Here is a 17,567-nt window from a genome sequence, read left to right on the forward strand (position 1 = left end):
GTAGCAAGCGCAAGTCAATGTATTTATTGAGTTACCTTCTTGATAAAGAGAGGACGCAGCATATAACAGTTTCACATTTAATTACTTAGTTACATAATTGCCTATGTCTCAGTGCATAACTTGGTACATATGTTAATAATGTAAGGTGTGCTTGTCTTGCTAATCGTTTGATTTGCTGGGTATCTGATCACTGAAATAGGAGTGCTCCATAAACATAAGAGCTCTTCAAAATAGTTCAAAACTCAAATTTAAAGCATAGTAGCAGGGATAATATTTTGGACATTAAAGAACATGTTTATATAAAAATTAAGCTATAAGGATGTTTGAGAACCTCTGCATTATAAGTTATTGTCTTTTATTGTGAAGGTACTGTTCAGTTTTCGATCTATGTAGAACAAAATGAGTATTTCGTATGCCACACCTTTTAGGCAGGCAAAGCAGTGATTAAACAAAAGAAGAGGGGTGAAACTGCCAAAAAGTGGAGTGCCCTTAAATATGTAAATAATCTGATGATTGTCTACAAAATAATATAAGGTACTTAGTTTTACGTATTTTAATATTGTAACATTGTAAATGCATGATGGCCATGTTTAGAAATAATATATTTGACTAATGCAGTGTCACGTGACCGGACACAGGACAGAGGATAGGGGACAAAGGTTGAGGTCTTTTGATCGTGGTCCGTCGGTGCGCTAAGGTCGGTGCGGCTAAGAGCCGCCGACATAGTATCATGTGGCCATCAGTTTGTTTTGTGGATGTGATTTAGTAAAATAAAAACGTTTTCATTCTTAACTGTTGTCGGTGTAAATCACTTGTGAACGATCGTGATTTAGACAGATACTTGAATTCATTCACTGCTGTACTTAGGCTGGCTATTTACACAATATAGAGCGCGAATGCAACTGTGCACAACCGAACCCCTTTTGCAGACGAGTCATGATAAAAGGTTGTGTACAAGCCCGAATGAAGTTGCACTGTCTGCGTCCTTGACACACTGGACCTACACCTGGAGTTATGGTCTGGGATGCGATTTCATACGACAGCAGGAGCACTCGGCGGTTATGCCATGCACCCTGACAGAATTTGTACGTCACCCTGGTGATTCGACCTGTTGAGCTGCCATTCATAAACAGCATTCCAGGAGGTCTTTTCCAAAAGTATATCGCTCGCCTACCTGCCGCTGTTGTAACCCAGCATGCTCTACGGAGTATCAACATGTCACCTCGGACTGCTAGATAACCAAATCTGTCCCCAATCAAGCACATATGGGACATGATCGGACGACAACCCCAAAGTCATCCACAAACAACATTAGCCGTCCCTGTATTGACAGACCAAGTGATACAGGTATAGATCTCCACAGATATCCGGCACCTGTACAACACAATACATGCACGTTTGCGTGCTTGTATTCAACATTCTGGAGGCTACACCGGTTATGAATGTACCAGCATTTTACATTTACAATGGCTTACATGAAACTCTGATCTTCCAACGTTAATCACTTAAATGTGTTGGTTGGTTCAAATGGCTCTGAGCACTATGGGACTTAACTGCTGAGGTCATCAGTCGCCTAGAACTTAGAACTACTTAAACCTAACTAACCTAAGGACATCACACACACCCATGCCCGAGGCAGGATTCGAACCTGCGACCGTAGCGGTCGCGCGGTTCCATACTGAAGCGCCTAGAACCGCTCAGCAACAACGGCGGGCACTTAAATGTGTTACCTAGAAAAATAAATTCCCGAAATTTCATTACTCTATATTAATTCCTTTTTGTGTTGCTGTTTTTTTTTCCCGTCACTGTATGTGACTACGTGTATCACGTAATTCAGGTAAGTTAGCGTCGAGAACTTTTATAACCACTGCTGTCGACTAGTACAGTAGTGGAAATTTACCTACTTCCTGCATACATTTTGTAATGTTATGTGAGCCTCACTGCCCCTTCTTTTTTTAACTAATTTGTGCCTGATTTTATTCTGAGAAGCTCAGTAATGTATGTAAATACCGTAAATATAAATGTGGTTCAAAAAGTACTTGAAGTGAAGCGAAGCGCAGCTGGACAGCAAGAAACTCTTTAGCGCGCAATCCCCGCAACGATAGTAGTTGTGAATCTTTGAGTATGGACTAAAACAATTGATTTATTAAAAAAAATCTGTATCTTGTGGAAAGAGGACGTGTTGCTAGGCTGTTGCTCAGAACGTATTGTTACATTTAATGAAAATTGACATTTTAGTTGTAAGTAGGCTGTTTAGGTTCTTATATTGGTAACGCCACCGCCACGTAGCGCTCTGTATGAAAATCACTGGCTGTGCTGTGTGCAGTCTGTGGCTGGGTGGCATTGTTGTGTTGGGCAGTTGGCTGTTAACAGCGCGTAGCGTTGCGCAGTTTGAGGTGAGCCGCCAGAAGTGGTGGATGTGGGGAGAGAGATGGCGGAGTTTTGAGAGCGGATGATTTGGACGTGTGTCCATCCGACACAGTAAATTTGTAAGACTGGATGTCATGAACTGAACATCATTAAGGTAAATAAATTGTTTGTTCTATATCAAAATCTTTCTTTTGCTAACTATGTCTATCAGTAGTTAGTGACTTCAGTAGTTAGAATCCTTTATTTAGCTGGCAGTATTGGCGCTCGCCGTATTGCAGTAATTCGAGTAACGAAGATTTTTGTGAGGTAAGTGATTCATGAAAGGTATAGGTTATTGTTAGTCAGGGCCATTCTTTTGTAGGGATTATTGAAAGTCAGATTGCGTTGCGCTAAAAATATTGTGTCAGTTTAGTGTTGATCAGAATAGGTAAAGAACGAAATGTATGAGTACGTTCAGTTCTGCTCAGCTGCTTGAAAATTAAATAACGAAGAGGTTTATGAGCACAATCATTCATAAATATTCTAAGGGGGTGTTTCATAGTCATAAAACCGAGTAAAGTATGTGTAAGAGTTGCCTAACATTTATGTATACAAATTTTCTGGAAGTGAAGAATAGAAATATCTTGTTTTTGGAAAAGGAGGTGAACTTCATTGTCGTTGCCGTCTATCAATCGACTGAATTGTAAGTGTACAAAGCTCACTAAAATACAGGAAAAGAAATGCTTTCTCTATAGTTTTCATTCAATAAGTAACAACCTCTCATAATTTCTTAATTACAGTAATTGGATTATTTTCTTGTACAATAGTATGGTGCTGAACTCCACTGACCAATTTTGATGTAGCAGGACATGTAGTTTGAAGGAAGTTTGTGTGCCAAGCAATCTCCTTTTCGCACGTAAAGCGGACTGCTGTTTGATCTTATTTACTTACAACAGTGGTCCCTTAGGTATGAAACGCTACGAAAACTTGGGCTCAAAGCTATCCGCTATACGGCCAAGTAACTAACAGAGTCGTATTTTAAACCTTAAAGAACAATAACTTCCTCCAAATTGCAATACGTCACCAACTGGTGCCGAAGCAGATCATTCAAGGAGGCAGCAACTAAAATTCAGGTACCAGTTACGACTTAAAGTAAAAAATCTCAATCAAAAATCAGTCTCTCTCCCTCTCCCTCTCTCCAAACACGTATATAAATATTCATATTATTAAAATACAGGTCATTTTATAATTTCAACAGACGATGCAAGGGTCTCGTCGACGGCAAACAACCCGGCTTGTGGCCCCCGGGAGGGAGCTGCGCGTGGCAGCCTTCATCACCCTACTGTTGTAGCTCTGAACAATAGAGGTTCCAGGGACAAGCAGGCAGAGAACAGCTGCTCTATGCAGATGCTGTCGACACGGACTATTGCCGCGCGGCTGCTTCCACTGCGACTACAGGACGGCCCCTGAGGACTAGCTCACCAAACTACCAAGGTGGATGCAGATGTGCAGCATCAAGCCAAAGCCGACAAAAACGAACACCGCTCTATTCAGACAGGGGTACCTTTTTATTAAAAGGCACCAACAGACAGACAATCTACGAGTGCCATTCTGAAACATCCCTCTTACGCTAATCGGCCCACAAAACATGTACAAGATCTCCTAGACAATTACATAAAGACACAAAACATCTAGTAGGCGAAGTCTATAATAAGGTAAATTACTCGCACGTTTCCACGGATGATCAGCTACTACTGTCACACATAGATAACTGACATTCGTCAGACCAATAGCAGAATATGCTTCTGCACCGCAAGTTTCGCTATCTCGAACTGACAACTAATAAACTGTTGACGACAGATCGACACCTACTCAGGAAAAGAAATTTCGACTGGACTTCCGAACGCCTTCCAATATTGTACTTTCATGATACAGCAGTGATCACCCAACCACAAACATGGTTAGCACGGCTAAATGTATGATGTTGACAACATTATCACCAAAAGACAAAGCATCATGGACGTATCAAGACCAACCACAGGCAAAAAGAGACCTAAAAGTCGGGTAGAGATACACTATGTGATCAAAAGTATCCGGACAACTGACTGAAAATGACTTACAAGTTCGTGGCGCCCTCCATCGGTAAAGCTGGAATTCAGTACGGTGTTGGCCCACCCTTAGCCCTGATGACAGCTTCCACTCTCGCAGGCATATGTTCAACCAGGTGCTGGAATGTATCTTGGGGAATGGCAGCCCATTCTTCACGGAGTGCCGCACTGAGGAGAGGTGTCGATGTCGGTCGGTGATGCCTGGAATGAAGTCGGCGTTCCAAAACATCACAAAGATGTTCTGCAGGCTTCAGGTCAGGACTCTGTGCAGGCCAGTGCATTACAGGGATGTTACTGTCGTGTAACCACTCCGCCACAGGCCGTGCATTATGAACAGGTACTCGATCGTGTTGAAAGATGCAATCACCATCCCCGAATTACTCTTCAACAGCGGGAAGCAAGGAGGTGCTGTGATAGTGGCACACAAAACAACAAGGAGTGCAGGCCGCCACCATGAAAAACACGACCACCGCCGACGAATTTTACTGTTTGCACTAAACACGCTGGCAGATGACTTTCACAGGGCATTCGCCCATACACACACCCTGTCATCGGATCCCCACATTGTGTACCGTGATTCGTCACTCCACACAACGTTTTTCCATTGTTCAATCGTCCAATGTTTACGCTCCTTACACCAAGCGAGGCGTCTTTTTGCATTTACCGGCGTGATGTGTGGCTTATGAGCAGCCGCTCGACCATGAAATACAAGTTTTCTCTCCTCCCGCCTAACTGTCATAGTACTTGCAGTGGATCCTGATGCAGTTTGGAATTCCTGTATGGTGGTCTGGATAGATGCCTGCCTATTACACATTACGGCCCTCTTCAACTGTCGGCGGTTTCTGTCAGTCAACAGACGAAGTCGGTCTGTACCCTTTTGTGCTGTAAATGTCTTTTCACGTTTCCATTCACTATCAGATCGGAAACAGTGGACCTAGGGACGTTTAGGAGTGTGGAAATATCGCATACAGACGTATGACACAAGTGACACCCAACCACCTCACCACGTTCGAAGTCCGTGAGTTGTGCGGAGCGCCCCATTCTAATCACTACTGAGGTCGCTGATATGGAGTACCTGGCAGTAGCTGGCAGCACGATGCACCTAATATGAAAAAGCGTATATTTTAGGGGGTGTCCAGATACTTGTGATCACATAGCTTACACAAACAACTCCAACAAAGACTATTGTCAAAAACAAAGAAGACCTGTATACTAACAATATGAACAGTGAAATCTTAAGATGGAATTATGACGTACTAACAACATTCCACTACTGGTACATCTGGAGCCTGATGGCACAGACAATAAACAAGTACAACACAAATGCAATAGCAGCACTCACGACTCCAAAAACCGAGATTACAAAAGGTACAATAATACTTGTAAATATATTATTTCTGAACGCAGTGTAAATGTAACTTGGATAACATATGTAGGCGATAAACTACTGCAAACAATAGCAGATGGACAATCGTAAGACAAATAACTGATGAACATATATAGGATGTTTCATAATTCATGTTACACTCTTTTAGAGGTTGTAGAGGGGCTTAGATGCCCGGAAACGCCATCCAATGGCGGTACAGAGCGTCAGAGCTATAGCCGTTGACACCTGTAAATGTATGTATATACAAGGTGATTCCATGATGTTACCAAATTTCAAGGGTGGTGGAGACGGATAAATGTATCAATTTGAGGTTAAGGTTCCCTGCACCGGAAACGAACGAGTTGAAAGTTATAAGCGAAACATTCTGATACGTCTGTTAGTGAAATAAGTGTGCTGGTACTGTTGTTGCTACGAATGTAGGGTATGCAACTTTCAGAAGTGGTATTATGTACCAAAATAAGGAAAAAAGGTCCAGTAAACATGAGCTCTAAAATGCATATCTGAGAAGGTATGAGCACGTGTTCATCTTCGCTAGCTTGTAACACATCTCCTCTATTGAGCAAGTGCTCACAGCTCTTAAACTATGTTTACTGGACATTTTTTCTTGCTTTGGTCCATACTACAACCTCTGAAAGTTGCCTGCCCGACAATCTTAGCAACAGCAGTACCGCTACCTGTATTCCATTATCAGAGGTATGAGAACGGTCTTCACTTATAACTTTCGATTCGTTCGTTTCCGATACAGGGACCATTACCTCAAATTTCTGTATTCATCCTTTCCATCACCCATGGAAGTTTGTAACGACATCACGGAAAAACCCTGTATGTACATAGATTTACAGGCGTTGGCGCCTATAACCTTGACGCTCTGCATCGTCGTTGAATGACGTTTGCGAATATGGGTTCCCACGTAGAACTTGATGTACTAAGTTCCCTCTACAACCTCTGCAAGTGTGTAACAGAATTGTGAAACTCACTGTACGAGTCGTAATATTGTGGAAACGCCAAGAAAAGATCGAAACATATAAATATCAATGTGGTACGCAAAATTTGTATTTGCTTGAAGGAAAATCTTTCTTACTAAATTAAAACACATGTATTGTAGTTAAAGGAGCGGTAGTAAAGTTCACGACATAGAAGCCAGAAATGAAAATAAAATCATACGTAAAACCAGTGCAGCGACGTGCCCTTGGATCTGCGGTTCTCAGTGGTCTTCACAACTACGTCAGAGATGGGAATGGAATGACACGTGATGCGGTAAGAAGCTCGTTAAAAAAAAAAAAATAGTGTGTGAAATCTTATGGGACTTAACTGCTAAGGTCATCAGTCCCTAAGCTTACACACTACTTAATCTAAATTATCCTAAGGACAAACACACACCCATGCCCGAGGGAGGACTCGAACCTCCGCTGGGACCAGCCTCACAGTCCATGACTGCAGCGTCTTAGATCGCTCGGCTAATCCCGCGCGGCTAAGAAGCTCGATAACGGTATATTCGATACAGAGAAAGTGAAAAAAAAGCAGGATTTCGTAGTTGGAAAGGGCACTGTACAGTTCTTTTAAGTAACTGATCACGGTACTGCGACAAATTATTTGTTGCAGACGATTTACATACGTGTAATGAGTTGTTCTCGTACTTTGGCTATAGGATGGTAGCGGAATAAACATGGATGCATAGAGGTTACGGAGAGGATAGTAACTTGTGGTATTTCCATCAGTATTTGCTGCCACGGTTCCTCAGGATGCTACACACCCGATAGTCGCTGCAGGTGTGCGTGATCACTGGGCGAGAGTTTAGCCTTTCTTAAGACGTTTCCTGCCTGTCTTTAGTGCACAGCATGTACACAAGTCGGCTCTTACATTCGCAGTTGGGGTCTCGTCCACCTCAGTCCATTTCGTTGGGATGTGCCTCAAAAAAGAATAGCGCTCAATAAGAAGCCCGACCTCCAACAGAAGCGCGAGGAATGATATGTAAAACACACTGACCGACAAAAAATGTGTAGCTGGGAAGGTGGACGAGGAAACGAAATGAAACTTGTTGAGCCGGCCGCGGTGGCCGTGCGGTTCTGGCGCTGCAGTCCGGAACCGCGGGACTGCTACGGTCGCAGGTTCGAATCCTGCCTCGGGCATGGGTGTGTGTGATGTCCTTAGGTTAGTTAGGTTTAAGTAGTTCTAAGTTCTAGGGGACTTATGACCTAAGATGTTGAGTCCCATAGTGCTCAGAGCCATTTGAACCATTTTTGAAACTTGTTGAACCGTCCTCTCTCCCAACTATGCGTTTTCGTGAACTTCGCTTTCTATCTGTGTTGTCGCGATTACGTCGTGGTTCTTCTTCCTTCTACGTGTGGCAGCAGTGATGTGTATCGATATTTGCGCCATGTACCCTCTCTGGTTTGGTACATATAGTTTCTGGCAAGGGGGTCTGGAGTCAGTTGGTCGGTTGTTACGGACGAGGGAAGTATTCTCCGCTCGGTGCAGTCGGCTGGGGCTGCTGTCAGCCCCTGCGCAGTATCGGAGCGTGTGTGGAGCTGTCCTATCGCCACGAGCTTCGTGGTTCACCGACCCAGGACGTCAAAGTTGAGTAGTGGTTTCAACTACCCAAACCACATCTATTCATTTTGTGGTGGTTAGCTTCGGTGGTTTGCTGTTCGGGAGGTTTTCCGGTGAGCAACACCGAGTGGTTCTGTTGCTGAGATTTAGCCGCCATGCAGTGTAATTCCCTATTTTGGTCGACTACGATTTGAGTGCACCAGTGGAATTTTCTGTGTTGTGGCCGTTAGTGTTCTGGTTACCTGTCCTGAGCACTGACGTAAATTCAGGCAGTGTTCTTTTGAGCGAAGTTAACTATTACCGTGTTTCAAATTCAAGTGTACCAGCGGAATTTTCTGCCTAGTGGCCGTTAGTGTTCCGATTACTTGCCCTGGCCACTAATGTAATTTCAGGCTGCGTCCTTTCCTCACCTGTTGTTGCTGTCCAACATGGTGTGTAGTTTTGGTAGCTGATACATACTCCATTGTGGATTATCACGTTTGTAACATTGCCGGTTTGAGTTCTCATGCACTGATTGACCGGAGGCTACTCGTTGTGTCGGTCGGTCCGTGGCTGTCCCCTGGTTGGGTTCGCCACCTGTCTCACCTAAGTGAACAAGGGCGGACTGACCTCCCTGGAGCCCTTCTGAGTGTCACTGGTTTTTTATTATCTGTTATCAGCTATTTTAAATTTTAAGCTTATGGTCATTTGTTTTGTTTCTCAAAATTTTGCAAAATTAAATTTTCAATTTATTTTTCAGGCTTAAACACTGCGGCCTTCTGCCGTTAAAGATTATGGTAACTTTTTTTTTATTTGAAGTTTAATTGTGGCCCTCAGCCACTGGTATTGTACCTTGCATATGTTGCTTCTTTAAATTATTTTATTGCTATCTTAATTGGATTTTTATCTTGTTGATTTTTAAGATTTTTTGTTGTTAAACATGCTGGCCTCCTGCCTTTAAAGGTCTATGGTAATATATTCTGAAGTTTTGAAATTGAATTGTGGCCCTCAGCCATTTGTGTTGCACCTTGCATATGTTGCTTTTTGGGTTTTAAATTATTTGATTACTATGTTAATTGAATTTTGATTTTCTTTTCAGATTTCTTGTGGGCCTTATGCCTTTAAAATTCTATGGCAATATATTCTAAAATTTTGGAATTTAAGTGTGGCCGTGAGCCATTTGTATTGCACTTTGCGTATGTTGTTTTTTGAAGTATTTCATTGCTGTCTTAATTGGATTTTTTATCTTGTTAAGATTTCTTGTTGGAGGCCTTCAGCTGTGAAAGAGTTGCATTTGGTAAAGATTCGGCTATGTGCCACTTTGGTTGTAAAGGTTATTAAACTACAATAAATGAAATTAGAAGCAGAAACTGACCTAAACCCTTGGCCCTTCCCACAATCCTATTACGTGTTCTGCCCAGCGGGTTTAGCTGGCGTCTCAGGTGTATGTGGCGCAATTACACAATACGTCAAATTTACAAAGAATTGGCTGTATGAGTCCTCTTATCGGTGTGACTTCGAGCCCCCTGTGCCCTGGCCGCATGCTTTATTCTGTGGGGAAGTGTCTGATAAATCCGCTGTATCCTCTGTGGAGGAGCCGGCCGAAGTGGCCGTGCGGTTAAAGGCGCTGCAGTCTGGAACCGCAAGACCGCTACGGTCGCAGGTTCGAATCCTGCCTCGGGCATGAATGTTTGTGATGTCCTTAGGTTAGTTAGGTTTAACTAGTTCTAAGTTCTAGGGGACTGATGACCTCAGCAGTTGAGTCCCATAGTGCTCAGAGCCATTTGAACCATTTTGAACCTCTGTGGAGGGAAATGGCCCACAACTGTTGTAACTGGTCCTTCATAACGTGACTGCCGGAACTCGGTTGGAATTGACTTCCGAGATAGTCCCACACGTGTTCTATGGGGTACAGATCGCGTATCTTCCTGGCCATAGGGGTACCTCAGTGTCACGTTGACTGTTCAGAGTCACATGCCGTGTGTGGATGACCATTGTCCTGTTGAATAATGGTTCCACGATACTGTGGCACGAGAAGTAACACACGAGGATGCTGGATGTACGCAACGTACTGTCGTGACGTCAGAGTTCTTTTGATCACTACATCGGTGGTCTGAAATCATACCCGATAGCAGCCCGCACCTCGAAGCCAGGAGTAACACCGCTGTGGGTCTTGCATGGGGGCTTAATTAAAATAAAATGCAAATAATTTTAATTTTTTGCTTTTTAGTAGCTGTCTGTCCGATTACGAAGTCTCGTAAACGGTTGGCCCTGACTAGTATTATTACGCTATCTGACTGCATAGAACAACAACAAAGAATGAAATGGAAATTTTCATTAACACAACTAATTAATTAAGTCCCCAGCAACTATAAAACCTACGAAACCAAAGCACAAGTGTAACTGTTCTGTGTGTGGAAGTATGACTCAACGTACGCATCTGGCACGGTTCTTCTTCAATAACACAAGAAATTTTAAATATCATTTATACTGAATTAATTAAAGAAAATAAAAATACCATAATTACTCAAGAAAACCAGAATTACACTCTAATACAAGAACACAAGCCAGATGCTTTGTTGACTGAACCTGTAATGACGCATTATTTAAAACATGGAAATAATGAAAAATAAATAAAGTTTCGTTACCTTCATATATTGACCAAAATCACTCTAATCATTACAATATATCTCCACACCGACTCGCTATTACCACATCTCAACAAGAACTTTTCAGTATCACATCTCAGCAAGCACTCCCTACTAGCACATCTCAACAAACACTCTCTGCTACGAGTTCTTAACAAGCACTGACTACCACGAGCTCTCCCCAAGCACTGCCCACTACGACATCTCAATAATCACTGCCAGTGGAGGCGGCGGAACAATGCTCTCTAGCGCGATCTCTGGCGCTGTGGCTAAGTGTAGCCACCTTTCATATGCCCTTCCTCCACGGCTAGAATTTGATGGTATTTTTGCCAGCATTGGTGGTGAAAATACCACCAAATTCGTCAAAAAAATACAGACAAAAATAAAAGATAATATTAATACGTAAATATCATATAACTAGATAAAATTTTGGCTTTGCACTGACCTTTCAATAACCTAATATATAAAATACAGTAAGCAATACAAATTCTTTCATACATGTGACTTTACATAACAGTTTACACAAGTATTATGTGGTTAAACAGTTCAATCAATAGTGTCAGCAATGACGAATATGTGCAGGTAAGAGTCTCATAACTTTTCACAAACAGTAATACACAAAAAATCAGTTTATACAAATATTCACATAAACGCTTTCCATAGCCCAAGAAACAAGTAGTTGACAGTTCCAGCAGTAGCACCCAGCAATGGTCAACAGGTGCAAATACCAACAAGTGACATTTTTTCAGTAGAAACAGTCCATCAGTGGCACCCAGTAATGTTGAGTAGGTGCAGACACCAACAAGTAACACCATTTCAGTATAAGCAGTTCCATTAGTGGCACCAGCAATGTTGAGCAGGTGCACACAGCAACAGGTGACATCTTTTCAGTAGAAGCAGTCCATCAGTGGCACCCAGCAATGTTGAGCAGGTGCCAACACCAACAAGTGACATCATTTCGGTAGAAGCAGTCCATCAGTGGCACCCGGCAATGTTGAGCAGGTGCAGACACCAACAAGTAACACCATTTCAGTAGAAGCAGTCCATCAGTGGCACCCAGCAATGTTGAGCAGGTGCAGACATCAACAGGTGACATCTTTTCAGTAGAAGGAGTCCATCAGTGGCACCCAGCAATGTTGAGCAGGTGCAGAAATCAACAAGTAACACCATTTCAGTATAAGCAGTTCCATTAGTGGCACCAGCAATGTTGAGCAGGTGCAGACACCAACAAGTGACATCATTTCAGTAGAAGCAGTCTATCAGTGGCACCCAGCAATGTTGAGCAGGTGCAGACAGCAGTCCATAATATTCACTTTCACTAATCACACTGTTCATCAGCAGAAATTAAACATGACTAAATGTCACACATCATGTTGAAAAGTGCAGCACCATCACTAATCAGACCGTTCAGGCATGAACAATAGTTTGAATACACATACAATGCTTTTACACAAAACATACAAATCATAATAAACACACAAATGATATCAGATAATTGTCACATTAAGTATTACAAATACACAAATATCAGTAAACCTATAATTTTTATGGGTGTCAGTACAAGCCACAACAACAAGTAAAATAATATTTAGGAGATAGGTTGGGATCACTTCTCTGGGATTATAAAAGGAAAACACACAAAACACACTCACTCATCTTTCATCCACATCTAGTGCTACTGTGTAGTTGAATAGTGTTAACTGTGTAAATGCAATTCTGTCAAAATTTTATGTTCATCATGTGTATCAAGTAGTAGTGGCAGCAATGTATAACCGTCAATAATAGTTAGTCAACGTCATAGTCATCATGTCAAGACCAATGTTTGCCAAGCCAGATCAAAATGTACGGTTGCTGAACAACTGTCAGTGAGCCAAGATATGCAATTACTTCCTCTCTCCAAAAAAAAAAAAGTATATACTGCTTAGTGATTTAACAAAGTGTGTGTGTAGACAATCTTCTTTCTACTTGAGTGTTCTAGTTTACCATCTTCATCCTCCTTGTTCCATATAGACCAACCAAAAAAAATATGCTCCTCACTTACTTCACCTCTTATCCACCAAAACTCCAATAATCATCAGCATCACATAATCTCAATACTTCACTAATACCTCTTCAATACGTCAATACATATAAACCTTATCATCAATATCATTTACCTTACCTCTTGTCCACGAAAACTCCAATCATCATCACTTAATCTTAATACTTCAATAATACCTCTTCACTACGTCGATATACATAAACCTCAGCACCAATATCATTTCACTTCCATAACAACTCTTTCCTCTAGTCAGTCTCCTCGAACAAGTACAGACAAAATCCTAGTGCAACTTCAATTCAGCATCCCATACAATCCGAAGACACAGTGTCCACACACAACCTCTGTGTAATCCATCTGACCCAAATTTTCTACTCATTATAAATTATAAGATGGATTTTGGTTCCTTGTCCATCATTAAATAAAAGAAATGCATACATGACCTCTAACAGCCTTTAGTTTGAATAACTTTCAGTAAGTAAGTACGATTACGAAGTGTTAATGATCATAATATTTCACAGTGTGTACGCCACTTCAAGAATTATGGCAAACAGAAGCAAACATGTGGAGTATTTCTTGTGTCAAGTGTCACTTCCTATTTCAATTACTCACGAAGAATGCAGTGTAATAACTGTCAATGGTCTAACCTAATGTTGGTGTGTCACGTCGTTAGCTTCCTTCCTAGTAACATAAATTTATATAGCTTCCATAAAACCTCCAGCTCATGTGACTTCTATGAAGTTTCTTGTACTAATGTCGTTCGTCGAATTACTGCAGTTCATTTTTTTATCTTAAAAATATAAGGCACTGAGCATAAGCAAAACAAGCAATAGCGAGTAAATATACCAGTAGAGAACAGAATGTCAACAAGTGGATGCAGCACAATCCCTACAATGAGGCTCTGCCAAGCGAACAATCTATAATTAATACCATAGTGTGACCTAAACTCTATGTTCGTACACAGTATATCAGCATTGCTATATTTTAAACTGAAGAGTACTTATGACAACTAAACAGAAATGTGTAAATATGCAATCCATACGCAAAGCAGCAAGTACATATCTTATATAATAAACAGGTCATTATCATCATATCAGCATAAGCAAATAAATGTTCATACGTAATCTTAATAAGTAAACATGAAGGTGCAAGCAGATAAATCACAAAGTATAACTTACATACATAAACACAGTCAGCACAATTAATCAGTTGACAATTACAATTTAAATAAATAAGCACAGCAGGCACATAATAAAAAAATATGACATCAGTGAAAAAGCAGTGCAGCCAGGCGATGCATAATATATACAAATAACAAGCCTGTTCATTAATCAATCATCGTCAAAATCAGTTAATGTGCGTAAGCACGTCACTTCACAAGTAAATTCATAGAACATGAAATTTAGCACAAAGTATGAATCACGTAATCGCAAGCAGCAAATTACGTCTAAAGTACGTACCTAAGTGGAAATATGTTACCTGAAAAATAAACTCAATTAATCATTACCTTTTTAGTTTATTAGTTTCATCTTCGAAATTACATTCTTCCTGAAATTTTCTCGATAGTAAGTCCTCTTAACGTCGGACACACACAGAATTTACCTGAAGGTCTTAAATATTTTACACAACCGTATCCTGAAAAATACTGAACGTTAATAACATAATTTATAAAGTCACCATAGCTTTATACAGAATTTATTCGGAGAATTTAGACTGTGTATTTGTTTACGGCTGTCAGTGCATTCGCACTGAGCGCTCGATCAGCTGTAGGCGCGTGACGTATGAAGTAATTGTTTGCGGTCAACGACTGCCTTGTGCGGCGCGCAGACTGACTGTTGCTTTGAGTATGTGCCGCCGCCAAAACACAGCGCGGTATCCTTGCACTCTCCGCATGTTTACGTATATCTGTTGGTTTCTCAAAAGTCTGTCATTCCACAAAAATTTTAACGTTAGATATGTGATGTATTCCCTTAGAGCGCCGAGGTTTAAGAGTTTCTACTTCAACAGTGTTATCATGAATAATTTTGCGAATTCTATATGGACCATTATAAAACAGAAAAAATTTGCGACACAAGCCCTTTCCTTTATGAGACAAACGATGAGATTTAATTAACACCTTCTGACCAACTGATAAGATTTTTAAACGACCAGGACGTTTAGCTGATTTCTCTCTTCTAGCAGCCGCAGATGCAATATTTCGTAGAGCCAGGTTGACAACTTCAGAATGCCGCAGTTTCCGTGAAGGCGGAAAAGGAACGATTTCAGAAATGCGATTTGTTGGTACTTTATTTTTTAATATCAATAGAGGCGGTAAAGAAGTTGAGTCATTAGGAAGTTCATTCAGAATGTTTTGAAAAATATGAAGATACTGATCCCAAGTTCTGTGATTCTGATGACAATAAAGACGGCACAATTTATTGATTTCCTTCATCCATCTCTCTGAAGCATTAGATTGAGGGTGAAAAAGTGAAATAAAATTGGTTTAATCTTACGACGCCGTAGAGTACGATGCCAAATTTTAGAGCGAAACTGTGATCCATTATCTGATATAACCTTATCAACATGACCAACTTCTTTAAGAAAATGTTTGATGAAAGCATTAGATACTGAACGAGCTGTTGCTTTGCGTAAAGGTGTAAAACACACGTATTTTGATGTCAATGCCACTGCTACGAAAATGTACGCAAAACCATTAGTAGAACGAACCACTGGACCGAACAAATCGACTGCAGCCATGTCCTTTAATTTCGCTGGAATGATAGGAAACAACGGTGCTCTGTGAGAAACAGTTGGCGGCTTAGCCTTTTGACATAATTTGCATTTGGCAAGAACAGATCGAATACGTTTTTCCATATTACTGAAATAGCAATTTTCTCGTAATTTATGAAAGCATTTTCTGGGACCAAAGTGTGCATAACAGAAATGTGTAAACGAGGTGTGGCCAAATCATCCAATCTAACAAAGCGTCTAAGAAAATTACAGACACCAAGGAAACTACGAACATCACGTTTTGTAGTAGGAACAGCATAATTACGAATTGCGTCTAGCTTTTCTGGATAAGGAAGAATACCTTCTGTAGAAATAATGTGACCGAGAAATTTCACCTGTGAACGACCAAATTCAGATTTTTCCAAGTTCACTGTAATGCTAACTCTTGCAAAAATACGTAATAATGAATCCAAAATGTTTTTGTGCTCACTCCAAGAACGTTTAGCAATAAGAATGTCGTCAACATATGAAGTAATATTGTCACGAAGATAAACAGGTAAAATTTCATTTAAACTACGAATGAATTCTGCAGAAAATATAATAAGTCCAAACGGTAATTTCCAAAGTCACTTTTGGGTAAAACAGTCAAATCCGGTTATTCTTTACCTACTGTCTAGATAGATTGATAGTAGAAGAGTTGTTTTTATAGATGCAAAGAATAGTGAAAGAGTAGGAAGCAGTGCAGAAAACTAAAAGGGAAATAGCACCACTACCGCTCGGGGCCCTGTGAACGCTACGGCACATATTCACTTAGTGTAGTGAATCCCCTGAGGACTTTAATAGCTGCACATAAATTTCAGTTTGTGACTTAGTGGCAAATTTGGCGGAAGTGCGTACGTAAATTGATCTAACCATGAACATGGATGTATGTCGTTCTTAGAATTGCGAAAAATCTTAAATTTCCGAACAGTCAAAAAGTGTTTATAGTCAAAGTTTCCGCCTCGTGGCGACACAGACCTACCGCGTCTGTCCCAGTCCCAATGTCGATTATTGTCAAGTTCGCGCGTCTGGCGCACTCTTGTTGCATCTCGTAAATGAAACAAATTACTTTCTTGAAACCCCTCTGCTATCTGTGATTCTAAATTTCTGCTACTGTCCTTTCCTACAATTTCGCCTTCGATTTGTTTGACTTGCTTTCGTAATGCCTCAAATTCCCTTTTCATGCGTTCATTAAATTTTCCCGGATTTTCAACATGCTTATTTATGTTCTGGTACTCTTCGGTTTCTGAAAATGGCAATAGAGCTATATCATCTGAATCTCTGTCCCCATTTAAACTAAGACTTGTCAGTTTATCTGAAATCTCCTCAACTCTTTCCGATGAGTCACCTAATTGTTCTTTCTGATTATTTACGTCTTCCGTAAGTGTCGCGACTCGGGTTTCCGTATTGTCACATTTAGTAGTTAACTGTTCATAATGTTGTGTTAGGTTATTTAATCTGTCATTTGGTACGGATTCCTCAATTCTCTCAAATATTTCCTCCTTATCTTGTGCACGTTGTAAATTTAACTCTGAAAATTTTTGTACTATCACGCGATCTTTTTCTTCCTGTTCCCTGTCCTGTTCCTCTTGTCTAATTTCTGTTGAAATTAAGATATTATTGTGAGCCTTCAAAATCGGTTGTACTTCTTCTCTAATTTCTTTCTTTGATTCGTCTTTCATGTTTTTGAAAGATGTCCCTATTTGTGAGCCTAACTGTATTGTCAAAGTTTCTATCTTCGTGTTAATTCTTCCTATTCC

Source organism: Schistocerca nitens, chromosome 4, assembly GCF_023898315.1.
Source record: "Schistocerca nitens isolate TAMUIC-IGC-003100 chromosome 4, iqSchNite1.1, whole genome shotgun sequence".
In the NCBI taxonomy this organism is placed as follows: domain Eukaryota; kingdom Metazoa; phylum Arthropoda; class Insecta; order Orthoptera; family Acrididae; genus Schistocerca; species Schistocerca nitens.